Source organism: Canis lupus, chromosome 20 (genome assembly GCF_003254725.2).
Source record: "Canis lupus dingo isolate Sandy chromosome 20, ASM325472v2, whole genome shotgun sequence".
NCBI lineage: Eukaryota > Metazoa > Chordata > Mammalia > Carnivora > Canidae > Canis > Canis lupus.
This window is the reverse complement of record NC_064262.1, coordinates 31,623,157-31,639,568: the sequence shown is the minus strand read 5'-3', so window position 1 is coordinate 31,639,568 and position 16,412 is coordinate 31,623,157. Positions and strand designations below refer to the sequence as shown.

The 16,412-nt window shown below is 39.1% G+C and overlaps 1 long non-coding RNA gene across 2 annotated transcripts in view; it reads left to right on the top strand.

Moving 5' to 3' along the window:
- The first annotated feature begins 4,382 nt into the window (after nt 1–4,382).
- The window catches only part of LOC112665988 (uncharacterized), a 37,449-nt gene continuing 25,419 nt past the window's right edge, over nt 4,383–16,412 (top strand). Inside the window, exons 1-2 of one of the 2 annotated variants that reach the window (XR_003140643.3) lie at nt 4,383–5,846; nt 8,485–8,666. This is a non-coding gene — a long non-coding RNA (uncharacterized LOC112665988). Of the gene's footprint in view, nt 5,847–5,926; nt 8,667–16,412 lie in introns of those variants that run through there. The other variant, XR_007404148.1, reaches the window with a different exon arrangement.

The following is a 16,412-nucleotide window of genomic DNA, read 5'->3' as shown; positions in this document are numbered from 1 at the left end:
GAATATTAGGTGTTCAGGTAGCACCGGGGGCTGTTATATAGGAATTTTATGGCAACAGTAATTAAGTTGTGTTGGTTTTTATGAAGGCCAGTGTGTTGGATTTGATAGGTCTCAAAGAAAAATAAAGAGAGAGAGAATGAATCTTCCTTAGGTAGCGTTTGCGTGGCTACTGGATGTTAGTTTTATGAATGTTTCCACAGTGAAGAAGGGATAGATTTTTGAAAAGTTGTAATCAACAAGAAACAGGGAAGGTAAGGTTTTGAATTTAGCTTTTGGAAGGGCTCTTTGTTCCCCTTCAGTTAAAAACAAAAGGAAATTAGCAAAAACTGAGCAAATTTAGAAAAGTACACCAAGCACTATACTTATTTCTGCTGATTTAAAAGAAATAGTCCTTCTTTGAGCATAGGAGTTTTTTTTTTTTTTTTTCTTTTTGTCTGGAGTACAGAGACCAGATTATTAGGAACATGGGACAATTAGGAACATGGGATAATTTTCCAATTTAGGAACCTATACTATTTCTGTAAAATATACATCACCCTATATAGTTAGCTCCATAGGACATATTTCCAAGGCTCTTTTAGAGTTCTGGCTACTTGGGGTACCTGAGTGGCTCAGTGGTTGAGTATCTGCCTTTGGCTCAGGGTGTGATCCCTGGGTCCTGGAACTGAGTCCCGCATCAGGCTCCCCACAAGGAGCCTGCTTCTCTCTCTGCCTATGTCTCTGCCTTTCTCTGTGTGTCTCTCATGAATAAATAAGCAGAATCTTAAAAAAAAAAAAAAAGAATTCTGGGGACTTGTGTCTAAACAAACACACAAAGACCTGTCTTATATCCCATTTCTGCCATTTACTAGTTGCTGATCTAAAAGAAATACCCAATCTGCTTCACCTCCAGTTACATGTATTATAGGATAATTCTTAGAGTTAAATGAAAATCATGTATTTAAGTTCTTGGCACAGTGTATGCACTCAGAAAGTGTTGGTCACACTCTTCTATAGAAGGCTCCAAATAGGTCATGGAAGTAGACAAGTTGGCTCACTCTCTCTCTTCACAAACTGATGACTGAGCCATCAAAAATTTTATATTTTCTCAGCCGATTAAATAATGTGTTACAAAAACACTGATAAGCACATTCTTAAGAAGGTTCTAGGAAATTTGATAACTGGTCAAAGCAAGAGTGAAAGGAAAAAAAGTCATAGATATTTTAAGATTTTTAATGTTTTCTCTTATTATCAGTTAACTTTATCTTAATTCTAATTATATCCCTATGGCTTAGAGGCCTCCAGATGTCCATTTCCAGCCAGGCCCATGCTCATGCACATGTCCTTCTGTGGCATCTTATTTCAGGCCTACCATGAAACCATTTGGGATCAAAACCTCCTGGTTAGGGAATGCTGCACTTAACTCTCTCTTACCAGGCTCTCCTCTATGGCCTAAAAAGTAACCCTAACTATTAATTCTCTTAAATATGGAAACTCTTTTATTGAATCATTGTCAGCTGCTTAAACTTTAAGTAAAAGAGCACTAAAAATGGGCCCGGCCCAACATTTAAAATCCAGTTGCTAGGCACCTAAGTGGCACAGTCGATTAAACAGCTGACTCTTGGTTTTAGTTCAAGTCATGATCTCAGAGTCATGAGATCAAGTCCTACATCAGGCTCCATGCTCAGCACAGTCTGCTTGAGATTCTCTCTCTTCCTCTCCCTCTACCTCTCCTGCTCATTCTCTTTCTCTCAAATAAATAGATAAATCAATCAATCAATCAATGTAAAATCCAGTTGCCACACAGAGAAGTTTAATTGATGTTAAAGGCGTCTGATAGACCCTTGTCACCATCAAAATATAGGGTATTTTGTGGTCTGGAAGAATTAATTGATTGGCTACTTTAGAGATTATAATATTGATTTGTTCTTCATGTCACATTTGTTACACCTGTGATAGCTGCCAGAGAAAACAATATAGTTGCAATTATTACCTGCATATTTTTCAGGATAAACACTAGATGGTTTTGCATTTGTTTATTCCTTTACCAGGTAAAGTTGTTGTCCAATAATTAACTAGACCTTGAATTTAGGGAAGAAGCAAAGCACTTGATTTTTTTCTTGTTTGCTACGTGTACTATATGTAAGAAATTCATGGAAGAGCAGGGTAGAGAAGACATTTTTTCTTTTTTTTTTTAAGATTTTATTTTTTTTATTTATTCATGAGAGAGAGAGAGCGAGAGAGAGGCAGAGACACAGGCAGAGGGAGACGCAGGCTCCATGCAGGGAGCCTGACACAGGACTTGATCCTGGGTCTCCAGGAACACGCCCTGAGCCGAAGGCAGGCGCTAAATTGCTGAACCACCCAGGGATTCCTGAGAGAAGACATTTTAAAAAATTGCTATACAACATGGTTAAGAAATTTCTCAATGATTATTAAATCATAAAAGAATAATTGGATGGAAATACTACCTGATTCTCCTGGGAATTCTAGTGATATTTTTGAGAGCCAAGAAGGGTCTCTGCATGAGTCTTGAAAACATTCTGCAATTTTTTTCCTCTTTTCTCTTCAGCTCAATGGGTTCCTGGCCAAGCCCCAGGACCAGGAGCTGGGAGAGGGGCTCAGCTCAGTCAAGATGAAGTGAAATGCCAGACATGCTGAAACTTCTGTCTGAAATCTCCAGGGAAGTTTAAAAAACTTCAGAGCTCTGTACTTCATGAACAAAATTCTAAATTAACCATTCCAGGGTTGCTTCTGACCAACTCTTTAGTCCTTTTCTTTTGCGGCATGGTTGAAAATCCAGTTCCAGCCCATGTGGATTTATTCAGGAAGGTGCATGGGGATTTTGGAGGAGGGTGTCATATTTCAATTGCAAAGTTGAAAATCTGCACAGCATGAAAAAGAGAGAACCACTGGCCATAGAGGAAATGTCTTCATTAGTTTTAAATATTGACATTTTGATTGGATTTTTGGTGGTAATTGCTCTATTGCACCAATACAAAACTTGTCCAGCTAGGCTGTTACTTAGAACATCTGCCCTAAATGCTTAAGAATAACTAACAAAAAGTGGATGACTTGAAATTTGGAGAAAAGTAAAAAGTGCCAGAGAAAACAGGCAATTATGGTAGAGAAGCTCTTTTTCCTTTTGGTACCATTATTCCATTTTTGGCTTCTTAAGTATAATACTGATATGGCTACCATTCATGAAGTCTGTTTAGGAATGTAAGAGTGTCCTGTGCATTATGCTACTCCATTCTGACAGCTGCCCTGTGTACAGGTGTCAATTTGTAGATAAGGAATCTGAAGTTTAGGAAGCCTCTGTGTTTTGCCCAAGGGAGCTCATTTTATGGGAGGGCAAAATGCAAATGCTAACACATAATTTCTGAGCATCCTTCCTGTAATTCTTAGTTTTGATTATATAGATATCAGGATGGCCTATGGAGTTTTTCTGTTTGTTTGTTTATGAAGATTCCTGGGCTTTAACCAGAACCTTCAGTAGGAAGCTAGAAAACCCTGGCTTTTGCTTGTTCGTTTGTGTATTCAGCTCTCCATAAATTTCTGAGGTACAACCCTGAAAATCCATACTAGGATGACTGAAGCACAGGGCCAGAGAATTAGCAGAATAGCCGCTAGTTGGCACTTAGAGGAGAGTGGGACAGTGCATGCACACATGGTCATCTCTTTTGCCCTACCATCAGCAAGGATGCTGCAAAGCCCCTCTTCTGTACTTTTCACAGATTTGTTTTCAAAACCCTCCCCCCCGCCAACTTCTAGCCTATAACAGTTTCTTACAGAGTAGGTACTCTAATATGCTTACAAAATGACCACGTAAATGCTTTATCCTTGCCACAGCACAGAAGACAGCTTGGCCCAGCTAGATACAAGTAAAAGGTAGAGCTTGGGAAATAGACTGAAAAAGTGTGGCGTCTGAATCGCAGGACTCTGTAGTAATGGGAGAGAGGAAAGAGCAGCATGTTCTGAGTACCTTGGACACATAAGGGACTTTCATGGATCATTTCATTAGTTCATGTTACTGTCCTCCAAAGTACCTTCGACTGCACACCCTGAACAGATGAACTGAGCTCATCTTTTAGTTTAGTATCAGATAGTTTAGTATCTTGCTCATTGTCATTGGCTAGTATCAGAAAAGCCAGAATTATAAGCCTCTATCTGACATAAAGCCTATACTCTTTATTCTTTCTTTTGCATCTCCTAATTAGAGTCTTGGTTCTAGAGCTGCTGGTCTAACAGAAATATAAAGCAAGCTATAAATGCTAGACATATATGTCATTCTAAATTTTCTAGTACCCACACTTGAAAAAAGTAAAAAGAAACTGGTAAAACTAATGTTAATAATGTATTTTATTTAAAAAAATGTATCTTATTTAACCTAATATATCCAAAATATTATAATTTTAACATACAATCAAAAAAATCTCAGTAAGGTATTTTACATTCTTTCCTTCATACTAAGTTTTCAAAACCTGATGTGAATTTTATATTTACAACACATCTGAACTAGGATTGGCTACATTTCAAGTGCTCAGTAGCCACATGTGGCTCATGGCTGCCATATTGATAGCACAGGTATAGACAATCAGTAGTGCTGTCAGGAAACTTACTGGATTGATGTGGGAGACCTCAGTATTGGGAAACCCAGGAGAAGGTCATACTCTGAAGGTAACTGGGTCAGGCAATTTGGCATGCAGGAAACATATTATTAATTAATTAGTTAATTAAACATTAATTAGTGACTACCTTTTATGTACCAGTGTACCAGGCACTATTCTAGGCCTTGGGTAGAGAGGTGAACAAGTGCTTTCATTAATAGGATTTACATTCTAGGAGGTGAGAGAGACAATAGGCAGATCAAAGCAAAATATAAGTGATATGAAGAAAAACTCAGCCAGCAAGCAGATATAGCGTGGCAGGGACTATTTTTGATGAGATAGTGAGGAGAAGCCTTTCCAAAGACAAGACATTTGAGTGGAGACTGAAGCCAGGCATAGGAAAAGCTAGGGGAAAGAATATTCAAAGCAGAGAGAACATGTTGTCTGAGGTGACAACACATTGAGTATATTCTGGGAATAGCAGGGCCAGTGTTTGTAGGGGGGGGAGAGTAGTAGAAAGTGAAGTCTGAGAGCTAGAGTGGGGCCAGCTTGTGCAAGGCCTCAAGGGATATGGCAAGTGTGATGGGGAGCCTTCATAGGCTTTAGTCAGAGAGTGGGATTCTCTCATATACATACTTTTATAAAGGATGTTCTGGCTCTGGTATGGAGAATCACCTGGAGATAGGGGTGGTGAATGACAGGTTGCTGTTGTAGGTAATGGGTAGAGCTCTGAGGAGTAAGTCTAACTTCATTGGGATGAGGGGCACAAACACTAGAGATCCCATTTTTAGGGCACTGGTATACTAAGTGCTATTTTATATATTACATAGGCATATGTTGATAATTGTAGAACATTTTTTTTTTCAAATTGCACAACTGAATAGATTAACAAGACTGGGGACCAGAGAATTAGGTCATAGTCAATTGTCAAAACTGGGTAGGATGGGCAAATGTGGCTGATGTTATAGGGTAATTTGGTCAGGGACTCCAGAAATGCCAGAATCTGCCCTAGCCTAGCCAATTCTCTTCTCTGGGAGGGTTTTAAGCAATACCGAGTTATGAGAAACAGTGGCATATATGAGTAGCACTGTATCACTAGCTGACCTTGTATTTAACACTCCAGCGTACAGTTATTAGGTCAAAAAAATTGACACAAGAAGCATGAAGTGGATACTAAAGTGGAAGAATTATCTTCTTGGGCCCATGCTTCACCTCAGAATCTTATCACTGGAGATGAGAATGCCCCCTCAATAGAATGTAAGCTTCATACTGGGATTCTATATTATTTACAGCCATATTTCTGGAAATAGAACATCTAATAAGTGCTCAATATTTATTGCATCCATCCATCCACTCATTTAGTAACTTCTTCTAACAAATATCTTTGCTAGGGCAGGGAGGAGACATGGCCATTGCATTCTGAATTAACAATCACTATCAGAAACAGACTTTCCTTGCTGTATAATGAACACTTGGGAGAGAAAGGACAGCTCATTATAGGAGCACACGTGAGTGTTCCCAAATCCTGGACAAGGGAGGGTGGGGAGCCTTCCCAGAGGCTGTGGTGCTAGCAGAGATCTTTTTTGGGCTTAGGCTAGGGGGTGTGACCTTTGTAAACTGTAAAAATACACTCTGCTGGTGGACTCACAGGCATTATCAAGGTAGCTTGAATGCAGAACTGGATTTTCTGAATAATAGCCTATAGTTGGGTGGCAAATTTAAATGGTGATAAAACCTTATTAATATGTATGACCTACAGTTTTCCTAAATTTGGTAGAATGAAAAGCTGGCATATATGATAATTTTTAAAACCCTACATTCATACCATTCATTTGTGTAATCTGGTATATAATACCTGATTATCATAATTTTACCTAAATAATGAGTAAAGTAAGGGGAAAAATTAAAACCTTTCACATTAGACACAATTGTAATTCTTTTACAGTAACATTCACAGTGAAATTCTTAATTAAGTCTGCATGCTTCTTTTACAAAAGTGCATTTTATAGATATAGTTAATTTTTTAATGTCTGCATTAATGAGAGGAAAGAGAAGCATAGATAATTCCCCAAACCAAAGCTTAAAATCCATCTCCACTGGGCTGTGTGATAAAGTCTACCCTGTGCAGTGCCTGATATTTGCTTTCCTAATGATGCTCTTTGAGGGATATTAACCTACATTTGCATCCTGAAAAATAAAAGACTGTTGTAAATCAGGGAAGAGGATATGGCAGGAGCTAAGAGATGTGGAAGTCTGTTTGGGATTGACATTTTCCCACTGATATTAGGTATGCAGACTGGCCCATAAGCCATAAGGTGAAAGAGAAAAAGGTATTTCCTTCCTTCCTTCCTTCCTTCCTTCCTTCCTTCCTTCCTTCCTTCCTTCCTTCCTCCCATCCTCCCTCCCTCCCTCCCTCCCCCTTTCCTTCCTTCCCTCCCCTTTCTCTCCTTCCCTCCCTCCCTCCTTCCCTACCTCCCTTCCTTCTTTCCTTCCTTTCATCCCTCCCCTCCTTTCTTCCATCCTTTCCTAATCTCAACTTATTTACTATATTTCCAGAAATGTTCAGTGTCAACAAAAACCCAGAAATCCATTCAAGTTCAGGCAAAACCTTAACAATGAACTTGGGGAAGTAACTTATCAATATGGTTACCTCCATGGGAATGAAATATTAGCCCATTTCAAGCCTAAGCCCTTCAAGGCACATGGCCATAAACTTGAGAGAAATATGCTGTGCATATATGTTGGTGCTCCTGCTTGTGCACGTGTTGATGCCCAACACAACAGTTTTTGAAAAATTAAAAGGAATTCTACAAGCATATTCAGTCATAGGAGGTTATTTTGCAGTATTTGTTGCTGTCATCATAATAAAGATTACAAATGATCTCCGAGTTGTTCAGGATACATCATCTAGGATCAGATATCAAGCCAAAGATGGCAGAAATGCATTCAGAGCCCCGCTTTATGAATTTACTTTGCTTATTGCATTTCTTTTCTTGGAAATGTAATTGCTTTGGAATTACTGGGATCAGGGGGAAAAGCATGTCATCAAGACAGTAAGCTATAGAGTGGGGAAATGTGATAAAAGTCAATTTAAGTTTGACAGAAATCTTGGGTTTCTTTCATCCATAACTTCTAGGTAACTGCTTCAACCTTTACAAAGCCAGAGGAAATATTTTTATCCATTTTTGTTGTTCAACACTGATTTAAAAAGGGCAGGCCTAGTGTATTATGAGAAGCTTGATAATAGTTTGAAACAATAGCTCATCTTAAAAAAAATCAAATAATCGAATTATTACATAAATGTAATTGCTTTGATTTTTGGTTGTGAACAGAACTGTAAGAGCAGAAATAAAACAATGATATAATTTGTTAAATACTAAATGGACATCAGATTAAGCCAAACCTCTTGTTCCTTTCAACACAAGCAACTTAAATCCCCATTTAGCTCATATAAAATTCAGCATATTATTTTCAATTACTGTACAATATATCATGTACAGAAAGAAAAATTGCAAATCATTTTCTCTTGGACATGTAGTCTAAACTTTTGAGACTAAAAGAATATACATGCACACACACATACACAGGAACTCTCATCTCTTATTCTTTGGGTACCAGTGTATGCACAAAGATACGGAATTAGTTGGGTTCCTAGCTATGTTTCTTGGATTGCAAGTAATCAAAATGGACTTTGGCTGATTTAACCAAGTGAGAATTTGTTGGAAGAGATGGGATCACTTACAGAATCAGTGTCAGGCTAAAGGCACAGGCTTGGAAATGGACATGAACCCAGGCATTCCAGCTGGCAGGAATTATTTTGTAGCATCAGAGTGCTAAGGCTCAGTGAATGAGCCCTAACCATTTTCCTTTTGTCCTGTTTTTGGTTGAAATTGAGATTCCTGGAAGGGATCAAGCATCCAATTGATTCATTTGCTCCCATGCTCACCAATGGAAGGAGAGAGAGGTCACTTCCTTTAACTGTTTCAAGAGACAATATCCAGTGGGGGAAGAAAGAGCCTCTGAAGGGATGGATGCTGAGCAGCCCAAAACAGCAAGCACACAGTCCAGAGTGGCAGGGTAAGTAGGTGTTACTCCTCGAAGAGAGATTCCTAGCCCTGCATGGTGAGCTGACCATCTCAGACTTTTCCAAATCATAGCACAGATTGATGTGATGAAATGAGCTCCTGGTTTGGAGTCTGAAGACCTGGATCTCACATTGCTTAGGTTTTGTGACTTTTTGCAACTCTCTTGTCTTTCCTGTGTCCTACTATCCCTGTCTTGCCTATCTCACAGAGTTATTATGGACACTAAGAACAATTGCATTCATGTATGTGAAAGCATTTTCTAAAGCTGAAAAAGGATTTCCAAATGCTCCTGTGAGTTTAAGAATCCTTGTGAATGACTACGGGAGCTCAAAGACAGACACAAAGAGCCGACAGCGTATTTGAGATCCAGCACATATCCTAGATACTGAGATCAATGTCACTTCATGAATGTATGTCCCTTACAGATTAGATGGCTGAAATGACTGTCATGAAATGTAATACAGGATACTAGCCCATACCTTATAAAGCAAGTCTTCAATTTCCTCTTTTTAGAACAATCTATTCCATGATGCTGCTTCCCAGTAGTCTTTAGGCTTCAGGCATCTATCTGGATTTGAGGTTCTTAAATTATAAATGAAAAACATACACAGAGGGGTCATATTTGAGGAATATGTTCTGGAGTTCTTACATAATTCAAAACTCACCTATTTTAAGAACCAATGCCAACAAAAGATAGGAGGGGGTTTTGTTTATCAGCTAAAATGAGTGTCCCTATGTAGCCCTAGCAAAACTCAAGTTTACAGCTCATTTGTTTCCTTCATCTTTGAGATTAAATTATGTGATTGTCTATAAACTTTTAATCTGGGTGGTTGGAGTTGTGTTATTATAAATTTTGCACACAAAAGGAGGCTCAACATATTTCATGTCACATTATTTTGACTCCCTGTAATTAAAATCTGCATGCAATGTGGTGGCTCTATAATTTGACATAGTGCTCTTCTGGCCTCACCTTCTAAAATACCCCAAATTTCAGGAGCAGCATTTGGTTTAAATCAGTAACATATCCACTGTCAAATGTATCCTATTTAGCAAATGCATAAAGAGGAGTCCAGTAAAGCTAGGATATGTTAGAGTACATTTCATCTTGACCCACCTATGGAAAATTTTGATTTTTTTTTTTAATTTTGATTTTTTATTAAACTAGTGTCTGATGACAGTGTCTTGCTTTCACATGGGCTAACTTTTGTGAGTTGAATGAAGAGTCTTTGTTTGTGTGCTAGGCCAAATCCTCAGTTGTGAAATGAATTTCTCTGCTTTTGGTGAAGGGGTGAATGACACAAGTCAAGGGGCAGACACCAGCCAGTCAAGTGATAGGTTTACTTGGTTAATGTCAAGGAAGGCTTCACATCAGGGTAGGGTACTGCTGAAGGGATGATGGAGAAGTCTGGAACCACTTATAAGAATTTGGGTCACTCACAAGAAACATCTGAATTATTCATGCCTATACTTGCTGTTTAACAAATGAGGCAACTGAGTGAGGCCCTAGGAAGTTCACTCACCAACCCAGAGTTACATTGCTGTGAACAGGTGAGGACTGGCCAACTGCAGAGCTGAATTCTCACCCACAAACAACCCACCTCCTCTTTTAAGGCAAGACTTTTAAGCTATTTTGTAAAGGAGCTACTTAAAGCTCTCTTGTCTCTCTCCCTATTATACTGTTCAATGTTACTTTCTGAATACAATTCCCAGTGCCATAGCCACAAAATTCATTTTTCTCAGGGAATAATTAGATATTTTGCAAACAAACGAACAAACAAATGGGATATAGGAAAAATAATGCATTCAAAGAAAAGGTGGCTATGCAAAATAAACCAAAATTTAAAAAGAAAGGACAACAACAGAATTCTCGGATGAACATATAACTTTCCAGTAGAATACTCTCTAGTGGGATCCCTGGGTGGCGCAGTGGTTTGGCGCCTGCCTTTGGCCCAGGGCGCGATCCTGGAGACCCGGGATCGAATCCCACATCGGGCTCCCGGTGCATGGAGCCTGCTTCTCCCTCTGCCTCTCTCTCTCTCTCTCTCTCTCTCTCTCTCTGTGTGACTATCATAAATAAATAAAAATTAAAAAAAATAGACTAATGCTAATGTGAAAGAATTTGAAACTGAAAACAAAACAAAACAAAAAAAAACCTTTGTGGGTAGTTGTGGTTGGTAATGTTAAAAAAAAAAAAAAAGAATACTCTCTAGTGTGGTATTATGTGAGCATGGCATAGATGTTATGGAATCATCTAGATTCCCCTGTGTGTATCTTTGGTTCTAGTTGAAATGTCTCCTTCAGGTTTGTTAACCTCTCTTCTTTGTATGTGTGTGTAGGTTTCAGTGTGGCCTCACCAGCATTGCCCTGGGAACTTCATATGTGAAGCTATTGCCTCTTCTTCTTGATCATTTGTGATATCGCATACCTAGGTCTTATCACTTCCTAAAATAAAAATAATCTTTTACAATGGCCTGGAGGCTCATAGTTTTACAAAGTGCTTTCAGGCTATCTGATTTCACTCTATCCTCACAGTGATCCTCTGGCTTGGAAAATGAGTATCACCTCATTTTTATGGATATGTAGCTTAAACTGCAGGATATTTTGCACATGGGCAGGAGATCTGGGATCCATATTGCATTTCACTTGATTCTCCACTCTCTGTTCTTTGCTTTGGATGCAATTTCTCTGTAGGGGCACTCTTCAGATGCTGCCTACTTCCTGGGTCTGTATCAGGGGCCCTGTTCCACAATAGTATTCTAGCAACTGCTATCACAGATAGCATGCTCTTCCCCTAATGCCATGTTTATTTATGTTTTGGTTCTGTTCTCCAACCTAAGCCTAGTGTCCACACAGTGTTTCACTTCAACCTAGACCTCAGGCATGGTCAATAGGATGGGTACTGCCTTCCCACAGTGCCCCTGACCCCCTTTCAGCTTGTTAACTTGCTGCTCTAGCAGAGCAACTTAGTACCCACATCCTCATCAGAACTGACTGCCAGCAACACATGCAGGTGCTGCTGTAATTAAGTATTGATTTCGTGTAACATGTGTATACAGAGGAAGTTCATCTCATTTGTGGGCTGCTGTTATCTGTCGGTAGAACAAAATGTGTGATTATCAGTGGATATCCTATGGCTTTGTATGGCGAACTGTAACCTCTAATCCATCTAATTGTAGTGACATTACGGTACGCCATTCAAGAGTGGACCATTTGTCTTAACGTGACCTGTGCTGCTGTTGGCCTGCTTTTGTCCCTAGAAATAGCTGCACAGATTCTTCATTGCGACTCCTTCTTAGTTCCAATTTGGCCTTGCCAGATGGAAACTCACAAAGTCCATTTACTATAATGTAATATGGCTGGGACTTCAAATAAATGGAGTATCAGGTATTATTTGTTTTCTGCTTTCTTTCTAGCAGTCACACCTCCTGGCCTTCTTCTGGTAACCTTGCTATTCCCAGGAGAGCAAGACAAGAACTTTTGGATGGAAGCAAAGTTCACATTATTAACACTGTCAGAAAATGCTGGTAGGTTCTTGAGTCCCCCATCACCTTTATGTGGCATTCACAGGCCTCCGGGCTGAGTTAAAATCTCTGCTTTGTAGATTTGATGAGGCAGGTATACTAGGGGGAGAACCCCTCATGCCCACTATAAGAATGGGAGCCTGAGGAACTGGGACCTGAGTCTATCTTAATTGTGTGATTTCTCTTTCTATTTGACAGCTTCATCTCTACTGAGCCACTGGCTGTCTTGATTAGGAACTTTCTCCTACCAGTGGAATGGAGGTTTCTAAATAAAGACATGAGCTATTTGTGTAGGTGTCTTTGCTTATTTGGAGTTTTCCATCATGGTGTGGGAGGTTGGATGGAATAGCCTACGTAGGCGGTGCCTTGCCTTCCCTGCTTGCTCAAAATATTGGCCCGAGGTATCAGGAGATGAACCAATTAAAAAGTCTTGTTTCTAGGGCTGGTATTCTCTCCTTTAACACAGCAGTTTTCTCTCTCACCTACTGCTTCCTAAAGTTACTTCCATTAGGTGTTTCTTTCCCGCTGCCGTGTAAAGGGATTAAAAATAACATTGTAGACAGAATGGTGGCAGAGGGGAAGGTTTCCAATCCTGTGCGCCATTGTGGGTTATATCTTTGAAGCTCACGCTGAACTCAAGCTCCATTTTAAGTGTCACTTTATTATAGCCTATTCACCTGGGTGAGGTAAGAGTCCTGAGCTAGGGAATGGCAAGTAATCATCAGTCACACTGTGGAGGTGTCAATTGCATCTTAAAAATGTCATTCAGGAATCTGGTGAATGAGCTGGAAACAAAAGTGTAAAATAAAATAATCCTCCTTGAATGTCCTCCTCTGATATGTTTCAGCAGGGGTCTTTTAGGGACCATGTTGACAATAGTAGTACACAAGGCATGAATGCTTCATTTGGTACTTTCAGGTAGGGGATGGGAGGGTGTATGGGGAAGATTTAGGCTTTGGGGTCCCATGGCTCTGGGTTCTAATTTCCCAGCTCTTGGATACTGAGCGAATAGATTACTCATCCCCCAGAGCTTCAGTCTTCTCATCTATATACTGTGAGCCTTCTGGGGATCTCGCAGGTCCTGAAGCCTGAGTAGGCGGTACTCACAACATCATCTAGCACATAGTGAATACTTCCCGAGGTGTCCCGCCACCACATTGCCTAGTCACTGAGTCAATTACGACTCTGACGATGCAGCCCTTTTCCAAAGTGAAGTTGTGTTTCTTTCTTCTTAGTAAATATAGGTCCATCCGCAAAAAAGGCTATAAGGATACTTTGATCTGTAAAATGTTCAGAGTTTCTTAAAACCCAATATAGAGTGAGTCTCTCTAAAAGGCCTAGTCTGGGGCATTGCCCTCAGCAGCAGATTTTGCTGAATAGTGCTATCTGTGCTTAATAATAAGGTTTTCTTTTTTTGTAAACCACTTTTTTTTTTTTTTCTGGAACTATTTCCTGTGATGCTGAGGTTACAGAAAATATCATTTTTCTGTCACTGTTGGTGTTCTTCAGGCCCCCGTTTTTAAATGGATGTGACTTTGGAAACTTGGGTGGTTATCTACATCAGAAAAACACCTTATCCTGGGTTGCATCGGATGACTTGAACAAAACAATGCGATTTAGATGGGGGAAATGGTATGTATTACATTTTATAAGAGCCAGCTTCCAATAATAACCATCTGACCCTTGTGATCCTATGTTTTCAATTTTCCTTTTAAAGAATGCAACAAGCAATGCTGCCAAAGCATATTTTTCTGTCAAGTGTTCTCTGACTTGTGAGTTGCTGGGCATATTTTCCGTCTTCGGTGTTAGAAGACACAAACATCCATCACTTAACTTTTCTCTTAGAGTAACTTCTCATACAACTATCTCATGGCATATGCTAAAATCCAGGTTTATATTTGAAAAGAAAGTTCCTATGTATGAGTGCAGGGAAATAGGGGCATGATTTTAACTTGGTTCTGGGTTTTTGTTTTAGTTTGGTCTTTTTGACTTGGATATGAGTTCAGTATCTGCTAATTAAAAGAATAAAAATAGAAGCCCATTGCTAACACTAAAATATATTTATTGAGTGCTATCTTACACATATCCTTTTGCTTGGCTTTATTCTGAAACAACTTATATAACATATCCTATTTAAAGGACTGTTTATTAAAGTAGCAGTTTGGGAATTCCTGGTGGGAGGTAGGTGTGATATTCAGTGTAGCTTCCCCAACTGCCATGTAGGGCATCAGCCTGCGGGTGCCTGTGTGGGAAGAGGATTCATTTAAAAATTCATTTCTAGGAAATTTCCTTTATCTTTGTATAAGAAGTCCAGATAACTTGAGAGTTATTTGGCTTCATAAAAATATTGAACTGAATCCTGATCTCAATTCTTACCTCCTTTCGTTTTCTCTTCCTTCAAACTGAAAGAGCAGTTTAACATTAGCGTAGTTGCTGTCTTAGTTATCTGTTGCTGCATAACAAGTTGTTCCCAAACATAGTAGATTAAAATAATCAACATTTATTATCCCCCAGTTTCTGAGGGTTAGGAATTCAGGAGTAGCTTGGATAGGTCATTCTTGCTCAGGATTTCTTATGGGGTGGTGGTTAGGGCTGCAGTGATCTAAAGGCTTGACCAGAACTGGAAGATCCACTTTTAAGATGGTGCAATCACTTGGCTCTTGGCTGGGAGGCCAAGGCCTTTCTATATGAGCCTCTCTACATGGCAGCTGGCTTACCCCGGAGCAAGTGAGCCAAGAGAGAGTGAGAGGGAGGAGAAAGAGAGAGAACAAATAGGAAACCACGTTAGCTTTTACAACTATCTCCAAAGTCACACAACCATCACTTTCTCTTCATTTGTTGGAAATGAGTCACTACATCCAGCCCACATTCAAAGGAAGGAGAATTAGGCTCCTCCTCTTGAAGGGAGCAGTATCAAAGAATTTGGGAAAATGCATTGAAACTGCCATAGTTATTATACTTGTCATTTAAAGTTTCCAAAGAGTTCCCCAACATTATTTCTTTAGAAGAGTTCTCAAGAGTTTCTCTCCTAGCACTAAGGCCCAGAGTTTGTTGCTCTAGAAGAACTATGGTATATTATTAGCCCTTGGTATAAATCTCTGCTTCTAATTGCTATCCTATTACGTTCTGGGCAGAATCTGTCTCAGCCAGTGGAGAAATGATAATAAGCTGAGAAATTTTGCTGTTCTCAAATAGTACTTCCCTTTGGCTTTAAGGCTTCCCTTCATTGTCTTTTCATTATCATGAGGATGGTATCGCTAAAGAGCAAGTATGAGTGGACCGGCATTTATTTTATGAGCATTGAGGAGACAGGGGAGCATCTCTCTAAATTTGTGGTTCTCCTTGGTAAGATAAATTAAAACAAATCACATGTTCATAAATAAAGTGCAGAAAAGAACATCAGTATATACTGGAGTAGAAGTTAGGATAGTAATAAGGCTGTTTGTTTATAGTAACCTCTTAGGAAACATTAAATGTTTCTAAGATATTAGCTTAATGGTCTGCTAGTGAGAGGGAATGGTCTAGAGGGTTTCTTTTTTAAATCTTTTATATTAACATACAGTAAGTTATCATTTTGGTACATGGATCTATGAATTATAACATGTATATATTTTTGTAACTACCACCACAATCAAAATACCAGACAATTCCATCACCCCCAAGGCTCCCTCTTGATATCCCTTCATATATCTCTGCCACCCCCAACTCATTTCAACCTCTGATCCTTTCTCTGTCACTATAGTTTTGTCTTTTTGAGAGTGCCACATAAATGGATTTATACGGTATGTAATACTTTGAGACTAAATGTTTTCATTTATTACAATGCTTTTGAGATTCATTCAAGGTGCTGTGAGTATCAATAGTTTATTCCTTTTATTGCTAAGCAGTATTCCATTGTGTGGATGTACCATAGTTTGTTTATACATTTGCCGCTGAAGGAGATTTGAGTTGTTGCCAGCTTGGCAATTATAAATAGAGCCAATGTACACATTTATGTACAAGTGTTTGAGTGAACATACATTTTCATTTCTTTGGGGTAAATATGTAGTAATGGGATTAGTTGGTCACATAGTAATTGAATATATACTTTTATAAGAAACTGTCAAACTGTTTTCTACAGTGGTTGTGCCATCTTGCATTCCCACCAGAAATGTATTAGAGTTCTAGTTGCTTCATATGATTACTAACACTTGAAATTACCAGTTTTTATTTTAGTC